The sequence below is a fragment of the Ostrinia furnacalis genome, unplaced genomic scaffold, assembly GCF_004193835.3.
Source record: "Ostrinia furnacalis isolate ACB-3 unplaced genomic scaffold, ASM419383v2 OfSCF2377, whole genome shotgun sequence".
NCBI lineage: Eukaryota > Metazoa > Arthropoda > Insecta > Lepidoptera > Crambidae > Ostrinia > Ostrinia furnacalis.
This window is the reverse complement of record NW_021132616.1, coordinates 33,351-52,196: the sequence shown is the minus strand read 5'-3', so window position 1 is coordinate 52,196 and position 18,846 is coordinate 33,351. Positions and strand designations below refer to the sequence as shown.

Here is an 18,846-nt window from a genome sequence, read left to right as displayed (position 1 = left end):
GAGGCGAAGGTTGGTGCATCTCTTGAATGATAACATCGTTTGTCCTGACTGATTTACTACAGCACAGCGTAAACTACTAAGTTTTTAAACGGTGTATCTTCTAAGGATTATTTATTGAAATTCGTAAAAGTAGTATTAAAGTCAGTCATTTGGAAGGAAAGACACTTTAAAAGACTGAAAATTCTTTATACACAACTCTAAGTAAAAGAACTCTACGAAAAAATGCCTCACTAATGTTACAGATTACGTAATTTAAATTAGCCTGATAATGTTTTAATAAACTCAGCCGCCATGATATCAGTCAAAGCGATAAGACGTGTTTAGTTAAAATTATAACATAATGATGGGCATCTTGCCGGGATGAATTCCGATAGGCAATTTTACAAGCATTTAACGACGCTAATGAATGTCCATCGAGTTTTTATTTTATAGCTGGTATTAACTATCAAAATCATTGGTTGTTTTAAAGACATAAGGCTGAGTTGCACCACCTAACTTTAACCGTAACTATAACGATAACCGGTGTTTTTTTGTATGGAGTTTGACAGATTTTTGACGTTTGTCAAAGTTAAAGTAAGATGGTGCAACCCAGCTTTAGTGCTGGGCGTGTTTCTTCTATAAATTAGTCTGCTAGTCAATTCGAGCAGGCTTAATTCCTTAAAACTACTTGTGTATCGGATGGAGTATAAAAGTTATTGAGGAAATTTCAAATTATTCCGAGCCATTTTTCTGGTTTCGTTAGAAAAAACTGCCTCGGGTGGGACACGAACCCACGACTTTCCGCTTGCTATCAACTCAACTGGGTAAACAATGTCACGGTAGCTCAGTGATTGGAAGCTCCGTACGGCAAATGGGTAATACGAGAGTACTTGTAGTTGAGTTACTTGTTGGGTATAGCAAGCAATACGCTATTAAATGTAGTTAAATCTGGCAATTAAAATTTAAAAATATTAATAGCGAGCCATAATGTCTGGTTTCCATACAGTGATTTAGCAGCCGAAATGTCCATTAGCAAAAAAAATAACCTTCGACATCCGAGCGCATACGAGTGTGCGCGCGCGCTTTCATCTCCGCAGGTAGCACGCGCGTGAGCCTTATTGGGCAATCCCGAGTGGAGAGCTCTTCTGGCATAATTATTATGTTATTTTCACTCATCTTTACGGCGACTAATTAGTATTTTTAATAGGATGTTAGAAAAATGATGCTCTTGCTTGTTTAATATTCGTTTGTAGATTTCGATTGCTGTAAATAATTAATTGCCATTCGTGAAGTTTAATTAATGAGTACTGAATATTGTAGAGTCTGTGTGTAATAGAGTCCATCTGTCTTTAGTGTCTATTTGGCAGTTTTGTGATAATAACGTCGTTGTCGTACCTTGTAGACGTACTGGCATTCGCAATGGCGTTTAAATTATCAAGGATAGAGCAATTTAACTTGACGCTTGTGCCGTAAGTTTATAGATTCTCTTCAAGTTTCAGATGCTCTTTACTATCGTCCTCCATTCTCATGTAATGTAAATAATTTAATGCTAGAACATAGAATCAAGTGAACTTTGATCGAAATTGTGGAATAGTGATTATAAGGTAAATAATAATTAAATTTTATGTGGTCGAAATTAAACCAACACAGAGATTGAACGTAAAGTCGCTGTTTACAAGGCAGGTGTATCAAAGTGACAGGCATGTTTCATATTTACGATGTTGCCAAGGTTATAATAACCGCGTCTAACGTTGCACATCGCACACGCTACGCCCCGTCTCTGCACAATAATATTGTTTTGCACCTGCAAAGCTGCGCCTGCGCCGGTAGTGTTGCCAGGGTGGGAAACCCGTTTACCCAATTTAGGGAGAAGTGATCAAAACGGTTATTCGTTTCAGCTCATAATGACAACTTCTCAAAATTACAACCGGGACGCTCTTAGAAGAACTCTAGAACTCTACAAATTATGAAAATAAAATATCAACAAGTAGTTGACATTATGCGAAGTTGACCAAATGCGAATTTGTCATTGTGAGAAATAGACATTATGAGAAGTTTTATTTTACCGAAGTTGACATTTCGAGAAGTGGACATTTTGCGTCCCGGTTGTCATTTTGAGAAGTTGTCATTATGAGCTGAAACGAAGTTATTATTGACTTAAACGATTTTGAGATATGAATCGATATGCCTCTAGATATCATCAACTTGACAAACTCTATATTAGGACTAATATTGCAACGGAACTAATTCTTGGTCAAGGTAGTTTGTCTTGTGCACTTGCAAAACTATCGTCATACCCCTTGGAAAATCATCCACCCTTCTCGTATTTGATACACTTACCTGAAATTCAGGGGTAAAGTTCCAATTGGTAACCCGTGTGCCCGAAGCATCGGCTTATTAACATTCCTATATGCGCGTGCGACGCTAGTATAAATAATTATCAACAAGAATGGCTGTAAAACGGTTATTATGAATTTCAGTAATCGACCAGAAAATTTTCTCTAAAGGTAATTTAGTATATTATGTATGTTTTACTTTGGTTAACTCATGTAATTGTAGTTCAAAGGTTGTATGTAATCGCAATTTATGGCGCAGAAATGATTATTTCATAGAAGTCGCGTAAGAATGTTTTACAGGTGGCTTAAAATGTTTAATTCTGATCTATACCAGCCGACGTAAAAGTATCTACTTTATGCGACGTTCATTCCCTATAAATTTTGTTCGAACGTAAATGTCAATTTAGTTTACATTGTCTACGTTGTAATGCTAGGCCTGTCTAGTGTCGTTGCAAAACTAAATAGATTTAATGCTAGTGCCATTGTTTGGTATTTAAATCATCCGATCAGCTGATTACGAGTGTTCAACCTTTCACGATGTCTTACCAACATAATGTAAACCGAGTATCGAGAATGTAAATAGTCATTTGTATGGTGAATAAATGGTTTCCATGATATGTCGATAGCGTTTTGGGTTTCAATTGGGTTTAATAGGCTTGAGTGTGTCAAGTGCTTCATCGAATTACGTTGATTTCCGATGAAAATGTCTCTGGGTTTGATTTTTTCTAAGAATGAGATGGTAATGATGTGATGAATGTATGCTAATTCGTGTTTTTTCTAGGGTATTGGGCAACTTGGAGAATAATAACGACGTACGAGTAGAGTCGGTCAAAACATACTCCATGACAAATCGGAAAGGAAAAATATTCATGAGTTCGAACACGAAGAGTGTTCGCGCGTTGCTTATTACCATTGTGTGTGTGACAACGATGAGTTGCACAATATGTATATTGTTTTTCGTATCCGTAGGCGATTGTCTTGGTATGGGTCTTCGAGTCTGACTTATGGGTTAATTAAGTCGTGTACTTGAATAGGGTCTGGGAATGTATTTCAAATTAAACTTTCAGTGTATTGATTTATTTACAGTTTTCGATTTCAAATATTTGTAATGTACTAATTGTAGGTCGTTTGTAGTTTTTGGGCTGCAACCTGACCTTTTCTCGATATGCCCTTCTCTGAATGGGTACCTATACTATAACTTGGTGATCTAAAGACGGCCATAAATGTAAATAGGAAAACTATAAAATAACATGAATATTTTCTATTAGGATAGGCATAGGAAAAGTGTGGAGAAAGTTTTTCATAATTCAGAATTCATAGTTAATAGACTTCTTACAAATGTTTTTCACATTTTAATAGATACAGTCAAAGGCAAGAATGCAGTCATAACTATGAATAATCTTGTTTTAAATAGTAACCAGTATACAACAAAATAACAATAAATCCGTGTACAATCCTTGGTATTAAGACCTCAACTGAAATTATCGTATAGCAATTACAACAGATGATAATAACTCTATGGTTTTAAACGTTATTAATGCGGCAATAGCTGTAAATATTAATATGACAGAGTTAGTTGTGAGTACGGTTATAATAATAACTTTTGCGTCATACATTCGCTGAAAGTTAAAGTTTGGCTTGTTACCAGGGATATTCTAAAAGGTCTGATGGTTTGCGTTCGAGTTACGAAGATAGCGGTCGCGCGTTCGATTCGGCAAGGAGTAGAGCTTGTACATAAAGCACAAATGATTGTTGTTTTGTCACAGTTATGCAGATTTAATATTTATTACTGTTAGAGTTTGTTCCATTGTAAATAATAAAATTACATAATATGGTTGTTAATCAAAAAAAGAAAGTTAACAGGATTTAGGATATCTGACAAATAGTTTTATTCAGCTGTTTCAATTAAGACTTCGCATAATTTCTTTGACATCTTCAGCATTTTTTTAGAGTTGGGTTCCCATCAAAGTGGCTGGATCAGTCGCAGTTGTATCTGTGAAAGTAATCTAGAAATACAGGGTGATTCTGGTGTCTTCCTGTTAGTGGAAACTTACGAGGTTTTTGTAAGTTTGAAGACATTTTATAAGCTTCATTCAAAGAAAAGGCTATTGCACTAAAAACATTTGGATGTAAAGTAACGCCAAGATCTAAGAAAAATACATACTGCTTGGACTATAAATTATCAGATCTTACCTATGGACTGGACAGCAAAACTAATTCTTATCATAACTTATAGCGTAGCTTACTCTGAAAGATAAAGATCCTAAGAATTTATGCGCATCTCAACGATTGAGTTAGCCTTGCAATCTTAAAAATCCACCCTGTATGGAGTTGGAGACAGCTTGGCTTTCTAAGTGCACTCAATTACCGCAATTTTCTTTGTAGAGTCACATACTTGACAATGTTTCTCAGAACTTGATAACTATTTATTGTGAATCATTTAGTTGCTAAGAATCAATGTCTTGTTTTCATCTTCCCCTAACAAGATTCGATATTATCAACCGATTAACATCATCATCTAACTGATTGATGACTATTATCCAAACGATCTGTACACGGCTTAAAATTACTTTCAGCGTAATTAACCAAACGTTTTAAGTCTTTTAACAGTTCAACAGCGCGTGTGTCATTACTTTCTATTCTTTATTCAACATTCACATTCGTATCACTCGGAGATAAGTATGAGATAACCGTCAAGTTAACTGGTACGTAATTAGTCTGTCACTTTACCGCCATCCTTTACAAAAACTTTATCTCTCGGCCCATCAACCGGCTGAGAGGAGACTCGCGGCAAAAAAGGAAAACAAACCGTCTCGATGCCGATTATTATTAATGAACCTCCGCGTATATCTAATGGACTTTCGCCGTGGAATAAACAATTAACATTGCGTTATTTCGGCATCGGCGTTCGTCTACGTGACAGTGAGGCGTGTTCGTGTTTAAGTGATAACATGCGCATATATCACCGTTCGGCTGATACACCTGCGAGGCCACGCCCACCGCGCCTCGCTCCGCGCACCCCTGCCCCACCCTTGTCTTTCGCTTCGCCATCATCAAGATACCATTCCACGTTCAGTCGCCGGCGGGGGCTGTCTTCATTGTCGCATGCCTGTATCTTGCGGATCGTGTTTTTCAATCGTGTGCAGTGTGAACTAACTTTTGGTGTTGAATTGACTGTTCTGTTCCCGTCATTGTCGTCGAAGACCTTGAACTATTGCATGTAAGTGATGAATAATATTTTTTACTTAATTTTCAAGTATCAGAATTGTTTATGTTTGAGATAACTCCGGCGGTGCCTGATAAGGGTATAAATAAATCTCCGTTCCCCAATATGAAATTAAAACGATTTCGATGACTTGATAAGAATATTTATTATGTATTCGGTTGCCATAGAAACTAATGTTTAAAGAAAAAATGTCGTCAAATACTTGTTGCTTCAGTGTGGGCGGAGTTTGTAGTTTGAAAATGTTATTATTACGCACGCGCGAAACGATGTGACGCCTTTTTCCGTTTACAAACGAAAGTATACCAACACATCCGCATTCGTAAAAAGAATTTAGGAATATTCCGCTTGAATACAGATTTGCTAAAGTACCAAGTTACGTACCTTCTCTACGTATGATGTCTCAAAAGATACGTTTCATGGAAAATGTGACAATAGAATACGACATCAGAATACCACATTGTTTATTATAAGTAATGGTTAAGTTGGGAAACGTTCTTGTGATTACAACACCACTTATGGTCTATTTAGAAGTCTGGTATTAAATTGAAATAAGAAATCGTGCATTTAAAAAAATAGGAAAAGTTAAGATAAATGATGTAAAAATATACTTTTTATGGTAAATTAATTACATGGATGTTAATTGCAACAAAGAAAACTAAAATGCACTTTCGTCCATCGTCCATGAATTTGAGATTTTAAAATTCTATTCAGTAGAGGTGCGTCATTCTATCTTTTACCGTTAAGTAATTTGCGTAGACAACCATTTTTAGATGACTGTAGTCAAAATTTAAGGTATATTTCTGCTTAAACATTTGAATTGATCAGACATATTGTACTGGTGGTCTACTAAGACCTTGTTCTTTTATGAGCTAGTTTTATGACTGATAATAGCCAATAATGTACACCTAGTGGCACGTATCAGGAAACTCGTAGGTGCGCGTAACGAGTACTTACAGAGGTATGGTGGTATTGGTGATGTATGTTTATGACTATATTTTATTTTATTTTATTTTATAAAACACATGACAAATTACAATTTTCAAAAAAAATATTTTTACAAAATTGTTTTGCTTAAATCTAGATTGTAATTCAGAAGTATGTGTTATTAGAAAAGCAAGGTGGGTAGGTCAGTACAGTTCAAACGTCACCGCAGTCATGCACGTAACGTACGGACGCGAGCAAACAAATAAGTAGGTAGGTTAATCAGGCGAGACTCAGCGATGACGTCGAACCGACTCAAAGTCATATATTGCAGCTGATCAAGAGTTCTGAACTACTGGGTTGAATTTGACTTCTTTTTTCTGTAACTGGCGATGCTCCTGAAGTTTTACATTTCTTTGCTTAATGGACAGGTGACATAAGGTCGAAGTTTTTTTTGGCTTAGGGATCAGTATTGGGCAAATGTAGACTGAAATAATGACGATTAAAGCATCATTCGGGGATGCTATCCACTTCTAAAGTTATCGAATACTTTTGCTTTATTTCTTTCTTTATCCACAACGAGAATATTTAATTATTAATTAATTTAACGATTTAAATAATGATTCAATCTTCTCTGCCTTTTTGAGGCAATAAACAGAAACGCTATTTAAATTTTCCGTTTAATATCTAGTCGGAAATTTTGCTTCGTAACACCAAACTTTTTAACCGAACCCATATGTTCTGTTTTAATTTTATCATCTATTTTTTTGAATTCAATTGACCGGTTCAGTTCCCAAGTGTAAAGAACGAACGGTTCACATTATACACCAGGATCTAGATGAGTGGTCGATACGGACGTATTAGTCACGTCTCCGCTATTAGTCGAGGGTAAAGACAGGGAGACACGCAAGTGCTTGATTAAGATACAGCAGATATAAGCGAATAACGGAAACCAGCGCAATTGTTAATTAATTGCGACAAGAATAGTCACGATCAGAAACCGTTCTGACTTCATAGTCAGACCAAATGAGCTCTAACGTTTATTGATCTCAGATTTTGGTGCTATAAAAATTTTCTATGTTGGTTTAGCATATAATTTGCAATTATAACAATAAACAGCTTAAGTTATTATATTTACATTTTAATCGAAATCCATAAAATTGTTTGTGTATTTTTATTTATAGAATTAAATAATAAACCACAATCAAAAAAAAGAATCACCAAAACCAGTCAATTAAAATTGAATCTGCTATTAATGAATTATGAAGTTAGATCACCAATCTTTAATGACCACAGAATTCCATGAATATGTCAACAACAACGATCATCATCTACATACATCCCGGACCGTCCAGCAGCGGGGCTACACCCAAAAACGTAATTCGAAGTCCAACATTTTTCATCCCTCTCACCCTAAGCGAGATGCCAGCATGAGCGACAGTAACAGATGAACCTGGAACTACTGGTAGCCCTGCTGGTGGTCAGCATAGACCTACAGAATAGCCCCCCGCGTTCGTGCCACCACGTGTACATTATTGACCATTAACGACCATAAAACTCATAAACGCACGCGCCGGAACGATCCCGGGTCGCCCACGCATGACATATCGGTTTACTTGAATAAGCTTCTGGTAAACAATAAATTTGTCTAAAACATTGGGATTCATATGCCCGGTTTATGAATTGAGAGTTTTGGCTTGAGCGTCCTTATCTTTTGATTAAGTATGAACTTTTCATATGATATTCATAAAAATGTAAATGCTGAAACCGTGCATTAGATCCGTAAGCATTGCAATATTGAAAAATTAAGTAATCAAAGCTCTATCTAAGCAGCTTCGTTCTTTATACTACAGTTTAGGTCCAAATATGCCAATTTCTTCGGAATACTATTCCTATAGTCATAGGTGTCCGTTGCTAAAAATTAACCTTTTTGTATAGCGAAAACAAGTGATATTTTGGCTGTTAAACTAGCTCTACAATTACAACTCAATTCACAAGTTCATTATTATACATGCTCCACTAATGACACCTACATATGAATTGAGGCCAAGCGTTTGCTCCCAGTACATTACCACCTTCGCTCCACCATTGCCCCGGGCTCGCCTTAATGCCAATAGAGTCGTTGCACCGTATGTTCTCAAATTGAGATCAAGATTGATGTGTGTGCACTATGTAAATCACGTAGCGCGCCTCGATATTTCATTGTCTATCATGTTTTATATGTCTGGCAAGCGTTTGTTTTTTATTTTTTGTTTCGGTCATTTCAATAGTAACATTTATATTTTTAGAAGATTTTTGGAAAAAAATGGTTTTGACCGATTATGACTTTTGACTGTAACATATACATAATTTAATATAGACCCTGACATAATGCAGACGCATATTTTATGTTTATACGAATGAACAGATTACCTGAAACCTCTAGAATACGCGAACAATCAGGACCAAACGACCGTCAACTTTACTATAAAAATATTCTGCTACTAATTTTGTTTTCTATCACAAACTCGTATTCCCATCATAAATTATATTTGAGACAGTCTTAAAAATAACTAAACAGACAGAATCATAAATAAGTCAGATTAAAGTAAACGATTCTTCCGTATTATTTACTGTACAAATTACATTGGCTTGCACTCAAAACGATGCTTCTCTAACAAAAAATGTGACCTGAAATAAATCAAGACCGTTGAACCCGGCGGTTATTGCTCGGCCAAATGTAATTCTCGCGTTATACAAACAATAGTTTTCTTGATTTAATCGATTTAAGTTCGGTGTCGGCCGAGCGACGGGAAGTCTTCAATTACATTTATTGTACGTACCTTATTCATTCCACTCGAATGTATCTCGTGTATATGCCTATGCGTGAGTAACATCCGGCCAGGGATACATCTGCCTGCATCTCCTTCACAACTTATCGCCTTGTTGATGTCATCTTTAATTATTTCAATGTTCCGCTTATCTTTGCGTCTTCGGAGAAATCTCTCTCTGTCTTCTGAATACAGGAATTCGTATTCGTTAGTCCAGTCGAATGAAAGACATTGCGCTTTCCGATCCCTCATAAATGCTCGCACATTGATTTCAAATCGAAGTCTTCAATAAGATTTATATCAATACCCTCTATTCATCCGTCTCTTTTACTCGACCATCTATCTCGAGATCGCTTTGAATTATGTAAATGGTATTTACTGGATGGTCATTTTAATTTTATTCGTCCAATCTATCGGAACAGTTAGAGCCGAATTTGATTTATAGCCGGGTGTTTAGTATGAGGTACGACCGCGGCTCTTTATAAGTCAGCTCTTGCCCTGACAGGAGATGGATGTCTGGAGGCGAGCTGTTCCTTATTGCTGTCGTTTGTTCTTGAATTTATTGGACACGAAGTAACGGTCGCTCCACGCCGACCCTTCAGTCGTCCGCCGTGCCCACATAATATATGAACCGGGGAAATGCCATCCGCGTAAACCTGTTGACTTTCTTAAACGTCATAAGTTATCGCCCAAATATATGGGACTGCAAGCTGCACAGCTATGTCGTAATTGAATTTATTTTGCTGCACGCTTGTAGCTTGCCAACGTCAGTGTTTCCTTGTGTTGCTGATAGATTTATTTTGCTGTTGATTGTAACTTTATAGGTATCCTACAAGGGTTAAGTAGGTTCTGGGAAATGCAGTGAAATTACTTGCGTTGAATCCAACACATTTCTTTACGTATACAAACGCATATTTGCATCGCTGATTTAAGAGATGGATAAATACTGTAGATGTTTATCACATGGGTGTGGTTCTGCAAGTGTAGTTCTGCACATGCGTTAAAAATCACTTCTTATTTAGGTATTTGTTTACCACACCTACCTTTATTTTTGCTAATCTTGTTTACGAAGATAAAAACCGGCCAACTTCATTATCACAACTCAAGCACGATAGAGCAATGAATATGTACTAACTAGCAGTGGCGGCATTATTTATGAAGACCGATACCATCGGAACGGACTTGTCAATCACACTATGGATATTTCAGACGTCAGAATTACTAACCACTAACAAACTGGAGCGTTCAAATTTAGATCTTGTTCCATTGTAACAGGGGTGCAACTGTAACTCAGTTAAGAAAGTGCGCGCGTGCAGTCTGATCTGCCACGGCCATCGATCATTCATAGGCGCAAGCGTAACGAGGCTCATTCGACGTGAGATACTACGACTATCGCGACTGTTTTTACACTATCCCACCTGCCACGTTTGTGGCATGCCTTAGTTTTTTACTGATTGATCATGAACATTTTACCGTATCAATATTACATCAGAAGACTTCATCTCTCCTGGCATTTCATGGTTGTCTTCTGAATAGTTAACTTGAAATGTTTGTCATATTATCACCGGAGCCCATCCGTCAGGCAATGTATTCATATTGAAATTATCATTGTGTGATGTTAGGCATTGTCGTCTTAACGTTTCTAAAGGATTCCTTGAAAGCTCGCCATCAGATTGGGAGTTTGCATAATTGAATAAGTAATGCGGCGCAGGCGCACGTAGACTGACGTCGGTAATGGCCGAGCCCTAACGATCAGATCCTATCGCGCGACGTTTCAATACAACGTGGATCAATCGGGCTGATCCAGCGACGCATCGCCCAATCAGTAGGGATCGGAAGATTCGACAGCTGGGTACGTGTTATCGGTCAATTATTTGAACGCGAATGTCGAATGAAATTGGCATTAATTAAATTCGTATCCCATGATTTTCAAGCAAGATGGTTATCAAGGAATTCAGCTAGAAAACTATTTACTTATATCAGCCTCTGAAACGAGACCATGAGCTACATCATAACAGAGCATAAGTATGCCTAGGGTTACTTTAATATTATCAAATAAGAAATGAGATAATATAAAGAGAAATGATAGAAACCGCCAATGCCTAACGGCAGGTCATATTATGTTCAGCTGTGGACGTTCACCCATACCGTTCAAATACCGGGATTAATGAGTTTTTAAAATTAAATTAAGACCATAATTCACACTTCAGTCTCGGTCGCTATTTACAGACACGATAAGTAAGTTATCGCGTGCAGTTTCCTGTTGGGTTTTTTATTGTCACTAATAGAATATACGTTTCGCAGAATGTGGCAGACTATTCTTAACTCCGAATCGCAAGTGGAGGTCACACGAAAGTGTGCCTTAAAATTTATAATTTTCGAGTAACGTGACGTTGTGTTTTTGCATAAACTCTACCTTTTAAACGTACGACTTTCCTCGTCCTTAAATTTAATTTTTTACTGCACAGCAAAAAGTGACACTTGTAATGTTAAATGCTTTATCGATATTTCGAGTTCAAAAAATTTACAATGCATTCTTAATGTGCTAGCGAGTCGCACAATTTGTACCGTTGATGTGTAGTATTGTGACTGGAGGCATCGGACAAGTATTCTTGTGCGTCGTTACTTGTCTTCGTGATATCAACTCTATCGAATTACGAAGTAAATGACATCATAAGTGCCCGGCATGATTTCCCGATTCAATGAGTTCGTTAATATTTTTTATCTTGAAGCGCGACGTCCCTTGGCGGCGGAATGCCTTTAAAGAGGTATTAGGGCTGCCAAATTCAAAATACTTCAAACACTGGTCATTGCTATTTTTATGAAATTCCGTTCCTTATCGATACAGTTCCGCGGAAATGCGTTTTAAAAATAAGTTAGTCACTATAATCTGATGTCTGATAAACTAATTGATATCGTATTATCGTTTTCCATGAAAGAAGTTGAAAGAACTCAAACAATTATCGTGACTGTCATAAGAAATGTATGCACAAAAATATTTGATAATCACGTCAACCCTATCTCACCAGCAGTTCCATGTTCATAACGTCTATTAAACAAATTAGAGTGACAACCCTATCTCTATCACGTGGTGAGATATGAAAGTAGGCTTTTGTCCGTTGTTTCCCATTTTAGTTGATCATTGTAATGCGTGTGTGATGGGTGTTCAAATCGCCGGTGATATGAGTCTTCGTTGTCTATGTCCCGAGAAAGTGTCGCCGTGTCATTGCGTTATTTTTCATTTGCATTGCATGAAACTTCTCTATTTTGTTTTTGGAAACCATTGTTCACTGTTCCATGACCCGCTTTTGCTGTAAAAATATTAGTAACTCTACATTATTTAGAACTTATATAGCTCTCTATGTCTATTTAAATAAGAAAAGGCAGTTCTAACGAAATAAACTTTAATTATGTGTCTGTAAATACCTATAAATTTTTGAATGATGAGTATTCATTACCCCGATGTTCGGCTAGAGAAAGCCGACTGAAAATATGGCTGACATTTATTCGCGATAATTTCAATACTTAAAGGGTAATCTAGTCAATAAATATAAATCTTTGTGTCAGTTTCATAAACTAGAGGCAGAGTAAATACTGAATACGACATTTATGAAACCCTAGTCGCAGCCGTTTAATGAAGACTGTAATGTTACTAGAGATAAGTTTAGACATACCATTATTCGAAAGATTCTCGATAAGTCACGGATGTAAATGATCAAAAAACATAATGAATTTGACGGGCGTTTCGAGTGTGATGTAACGTAGCCGGTGCTGTACAGCCTGTGTCTTACACCGGCTGATAAATGACTGATAGCTCGACAACCACGCCGACAGACGGCTCCACAATATTGTCTCATTTATTGCTAATGATCTATTGACCATCCAACCGTACGGTATCGATATCTCAGACACTCTTTACACCTTACGCAACTCTACTTTCTAATTTAACTTCACCGTTTAATTAACATACGTTAATCACTAATTACGCTCTCATGTTCTCACAGTTCGTGCCATAATTCACAACGAAATATTATCAAATTCACTACGTTCTAAATCGACCTCATATTTTACATAAACACACGCTACGTAGCGTAAGCAACGTGTAATTTTACAAAAATATCACTATAATAACGTTCCACGAAATTGCTGTGATTTGTTTCTGAACTTTCTGGGCCGTCGATATTATGCGATCGCTCGTGATTACACTTGTCTACGGACCGCAAAATAGTGTTCCTATATTCAAGTTAGAGCTTTAGTGTAAATAACAACTTTCTCTCCATCTTTATGATTACAATCGCAAAAATGTTATTTCAACAAGCGTAAATAGATAAAAGCGAATGATTTATTATTACAATCATCTTTTCTTAGAAGGCGACACACAAAACCGTGCAAACCAGGCAAACATCTTAAGTTTTTGACAACATTTAAAAATGACAACTATAAACACACTCAAAAACGATAAATTAAAGCCCAATCCAAATTGAACCGTACCGTTAACGAAAATAAAGTTTCTCATATGCAAAATTACGATTGCCTAGACACCAATAAGTTCTATTGTGAAAAAACGATCGGTTCGTTACGGTCTTTTCGTCAGTTGTTTTTGTACAGTTCCCGCAATCGAGATAACGAGTTTGGAACCGGTTGGTGACGGAGTTGTATAATCTCACCCTCTCAAAATTCTGGATTTATTGACGAATTTGTCATCGCATCGCAGCCGATAAGCGAAATTATGTTTTAGTGACTCAGACAGCTTTTACTGTCTTGAATTTAACGGTTTCAGCGATAAGGGTCTTTTTTGTCGGTTCTCGTGGTTCGTTATCGTTCGTTAGTTGCAGTAACCCGCCGTCTGCGGCAAGCGCCATTAGCATCATCAATAACGTACTCCACATAAAGGATGCACTATTTCTCTAACCTCCATCAGGAATTAATTTCATCGACCGGTGGTTGCGGGCCTGGCGAGAGCTCTGTAATTATCGTAGCATCGATTTTGTGCCCAGTAATGAAGATATCGTCCCATCTTCTTTATTGCAATAATGAAATATGGAAACAGTTGGAGCGGGCATGACTTATTGCCAGGGATTTATGTGAATGGAGATCCGCTAGCCGCAGGAAGTTCATTAAGATCTGGTTGAGTACTTTGAAAAATCATCGCGGTTGTTCATGATTTATTATGGAGTTGGCATTTTGAGAAGATGCCAAGTTCGCACCTTACTTTGTCTTTGAGGACAGAGTAATTGTTTCAACATGTTGAAATGTCAATCGATAATGGAATTTGCAATAAATTCCCGCTGAAAACCATACAAATTGTGTTTTACTACGAGCCATTTCATTTGGAAGTTACTTAACACTCTCTGTTGAATCATCATAGGCCGTTAAGTTATTATCCAAATAGCGTATGGCTGTGAATGGAGCTGATAAATCGTTTGAATTATGTGAATACATAAAATATTTGAATAATTTAGAAATGGGAGTTGTAATGTTGTGTAAATTTTGCCTCTGAGCCAGCGATATACTGTGAGCCGACCGCTGGGCCGGTAAAAAGTGGCCGATCATAAATTATATTTTTACGGCCCAGTTACGTTTCCATGACGCGTCGCACGCGCATCCTATAATCAGGGCTGCTACCTGCTAGCTCCGGCTTTCTCGAAGATAGACAGGTTTACAATTGTATATTCAAGTGAAATAGGTCTGCGATTTTCAGATTGTAGATAACGTTCTCCGATTCTTCAATATTTTGTTTGAAAAATTATAGGTACTAAGTATAATATTTAAAAATTTAAAAGTATCCAAACATTACCTATCCACTGTTTGTGTCAAAGAAATAATAAATTCAAAACTATTGTTGCATGTTATGAAACTGTGAAGCTTGGTAGTTCATCTTTTGTAACTATTGATGTGCCGTTCCCGAGAACGCTCTCTCAACTGAGAATATTCTCGGGAGCGTTCCCGGGAGCGTTCTCCTAAGTGAGAAAGGTTGAGAATCATGTTTATAAAATGGAAATAAACAAACTTTTTTAAGTAAAACGGTATTAAATTAAGTCAACAGATAAGTGTATATTAAACAATACACTCTATTTGCAGTGAAAGGCTATATTCTCAGTGTTCCCGAGAATATTCTCGGGAACTTTCTCGGCAATATTCTTGGCAACTGCACCTTTATTATATTTTATTTTTTTCGTCGTGAAATGTCGTTTTAATGATATGTAAGATGACAGAATTTTCTTTTTACACGTAATTAAATAATGTACCTGTCCATTTTTTCGTTTTTAACACGCTCTTATTAGGTCGTCGTGTATGTAACTAACTATGTAATGGAATCTTATAATCTGAATTACACGCACTTCTAAGTATTGTATCATCATGAAACTTGGCAATTACATGTAGATTAGAAATGACAATACAATATTGTGGTACCAGCTGGTCTGATGATGGGACTGGAAGGTGGCCAAAAGAACTCCTAAACGAAACGGCGGAATCACATCGAGTTTGGGTTCATTGGATGTCTTTTCGAGATCTTTAAGTGCTAGATAATGTTCAGGGTCCTAATGATGGAGTCAGGAGGTAGCCATAGGAACTCCTAAACCAATGGTTCTTAACCGGTGGTCCCTGGAGGCATTCCAAGTGGTCCACGAAGTGCACTTGCACACCTTGGTCAAAACCACTTTTAACTGATTTTTGCAGTCAAACTGGTTTTGACCGATTATGAGGTGGTCCCTGACAAGACAGAAATTTGGTAAAATGGTCCCTCGTGACTTAAAGGTTAAGAACCACTGTCCTAAATGAAACGGCGGAAACTCATCGAGTTTGGTTTCGTTGGATTTGTCTTTTCGAGCACTTTAATGCTAGATGATGTCCACGGTCCTGATGATTTTTGGCTTTTTAGTGCTGTTAGTAATTAAAAGCGTGTTATTAGTTTTTTAAACTATTCTTATTTGAAATTAAGGGCATATTTCACAATCGCTTAGTAAGGGCCTGTTTCGCCACTTCTGGATAAGTTGTGGATAGCCTGTCTGACGGATCATTTGACACATTTTTATAGAAAATAAGTGCTAGCTAGATTGATCCGACACTTAGAAGAATGGTAATACTCATCTTCAAAAAAGGTGACAAAACCTTGTTGAAGAATTATAGACCCATTTCGCTTCTGAGCCATGTCTACAAGCTGTTTTCGATAGTCATTACGAATTGTCACGCTAGCAGGCTCGACAACTTTCAGCCCCCCGAACAAGCCAGTATCCGAAAAGGCTTTAGTAACTACCATATACCATAATAATATACGCAACGGCAGATTATACGGAAGATCAAGGAGTATAATCAGCCACTTTGCGTTTGTGAACTTTGAGAAAGCCTTCGATTCGTTTGAAACATGGGCAGTGCTTTAGTCTCTTCAACTGTGCCAAATTGACTATTGATACATTAAAGAGTTGAAAGGCTTGTACAAACACGCCACAGTGATAGTCCGTTTTAAGATCAGGACCCGAAACCTATCCAGTTGCAGCGAGGGGTGAGACAGGGAGACGTCATCACCACCGCCCTGGAAGATGTTTTCAAGCTTCTGGGCTGGAGCGGATTCAGCATAAATATCAACGGCGAGTATATAACCCAGACATCAGATGATATCGTAGTCATGGCTGAGATCGTGAAAGATCTAGGCACAATGCTCGATGGCCTCAACAGAGTCTCTCAATAAGTGGGTCTCAAAATGAACATGGACAAGATTTAAAAATCATGTCTAAAGACCGTGTTGCTGCACCAACTCCTCTATAAGTTGGAGACTCTACACTCGAGGTTGTTGACAATAATGTATACCTGGGACAAACAGTCCAGCTAGGTAGTTCCAACTTCGAAAAACAAGTCAATCATCGAATCCAGCTCGGCTGTACAGCCTTTGGGAAGCTTTACGATATTTTCACGCGGCTTGTCCGTCGCGTCGCCACTCCGCTTTAAATCCACTTTGAATCCGCTTTGAATCCGCTTGCAATCCGCCAGGGTGGCAAGGGCCTTAAAACTCAGAGGCACACTGATGTTCAAATACCGTAGCCGAGTCCTAAAGTCGCGGTACGCGTTCGCCACGAAAAGAGTGAGCAAGACAGCAATATCTCACTCACACGTTTCATGCCTTGTTTATAACGACTAGTCTTAACGCCCAGTTAATAAAACATCGAAACATTACAGATAATATCACATATAAACAACAAAATAAAAATTAAAACTAAATGCATTCTGTCGAGAACACTGAGAATATTCCCGGGAGCGTTCTCGGTTCTCGAGAATATTCTCACTGGGAATATTGCCGGGAACGAGAACTTTCTCAGCGGCACATCTCTATTTGTAACTATACCTATTATTGTAAGTTCTTGGTTTTTTATCCAACATGGCATTTTTTCTCAATGATAGAGCCGTTTTAAAGTGGTCCCTTAATTTACTGTAGCCGAATCGGTCATAATGAATGTGACAGCCCTGATTATAATCCAAGGCATAGATAGGCCGTTCACCGCTACGACTCCGAGCCGAGAAGTCCGAGTGGACGTGCATAAATAATCGAGCGTAATCACTTTTTATCAGCGCGATACACTATTTAAGCGATTCTTGATCTTGGCGTTTATACCGAATAGCCCTCGAGATGACAGCACATCAAGCTAAACTCTGTAGCATCTTATGGAGCTGTAATAAGTTCTATTCTGCCATAAAACTGTATGGTCTGATGTGCTCTCTCTACCAAAGCAGTATTGTTGCGCAAACTTTATTACAAGTTTTATAACTAGAGAAGGTAACCATGACTGAACCTGACTCTGGAGGTTCCCTGAGGCTAAGTTAGCCGTCATCGGTTAGGTTTTTATTGACAATCAAGTATTATAATGTAATTATTCTGGAGATTTAGATAGGATAGAGATAAGAACGAGAGGTAGAGAACAGTCCCCTCCCCTCATCTAATACAGTGTTTTTCGCTGACCATACAACTATGATATTTGCTCTACAAAATCAAGGTTCATTCAGGGTACCTGACTGTCCTTTCTATGGCTGCAGTTGAGTAACGTCAAAGAAGATGCTTGGTATTTATTGTCACTAGTCCTTTTACTGAACTCATCAATTCTCTACTTTTTCTGCATTTATGTAAACGTATTCTTTATTCTTTTCAGAAAACGGATCCTGTACGGTCATAGACAAGTACGAGTAAACCAACGTGATATAAATGTAAGTGTGTTAATTATAATATTCGCAATCATATAAGTACTGCCACAGCAAGATGCCAACTTATATTTTACTATTACGATTCAAATGATGACCCGAATCGATGTTTGTGCTTCTTAATGCACAGATTTTACGATGGCTCGATATCTGAAACATTTTGTATCGATGTCGTAAGATGTAATCTCGAATGATTCATGAAGTAGTTTTCATAACTACGCTGTTTATTGGTTGTAAATATCAATACTAGTTTTAAGTGCTATAAATGAAATTTATCATATCCATTAAGTTTCGATTTAGATATATGTGAATTTGCATAGAAAATTAAACGAAATTTTCTCATTTAATAACATATTTTCATTTAACTTTATCGTCTACGTCCCAT

General features: G+C 37.4%; 1 protein-coding gene across 3 annotated transcripts in view; it reads left to right on the top strand.

Moving 5' to 3' along the window:
• Ntan1 (N-terminal amidohydrolase 1) overlaps positions 1-18,846 on the top strand; it is an 89,620-nt gene that overhangs the window by 38,583 nt on the left and 32,191 nt on the right. For 2 of the 3 annotated variants that reach the window (XM_028307935.1, XM_028307936.1), the window contains exon 3: positions 18,413-18,467. The gene's annotated coding sequence lies outside the window, so the exon portion shown is untranslated. Of the gene's footprint in view, positions 1-5,370; positions 5,536-18,412; positions 18,468-18,846 lie in introns of those variants that run through there. The other variant, XM_028307934.1, reaches the window with a different exon arrangement.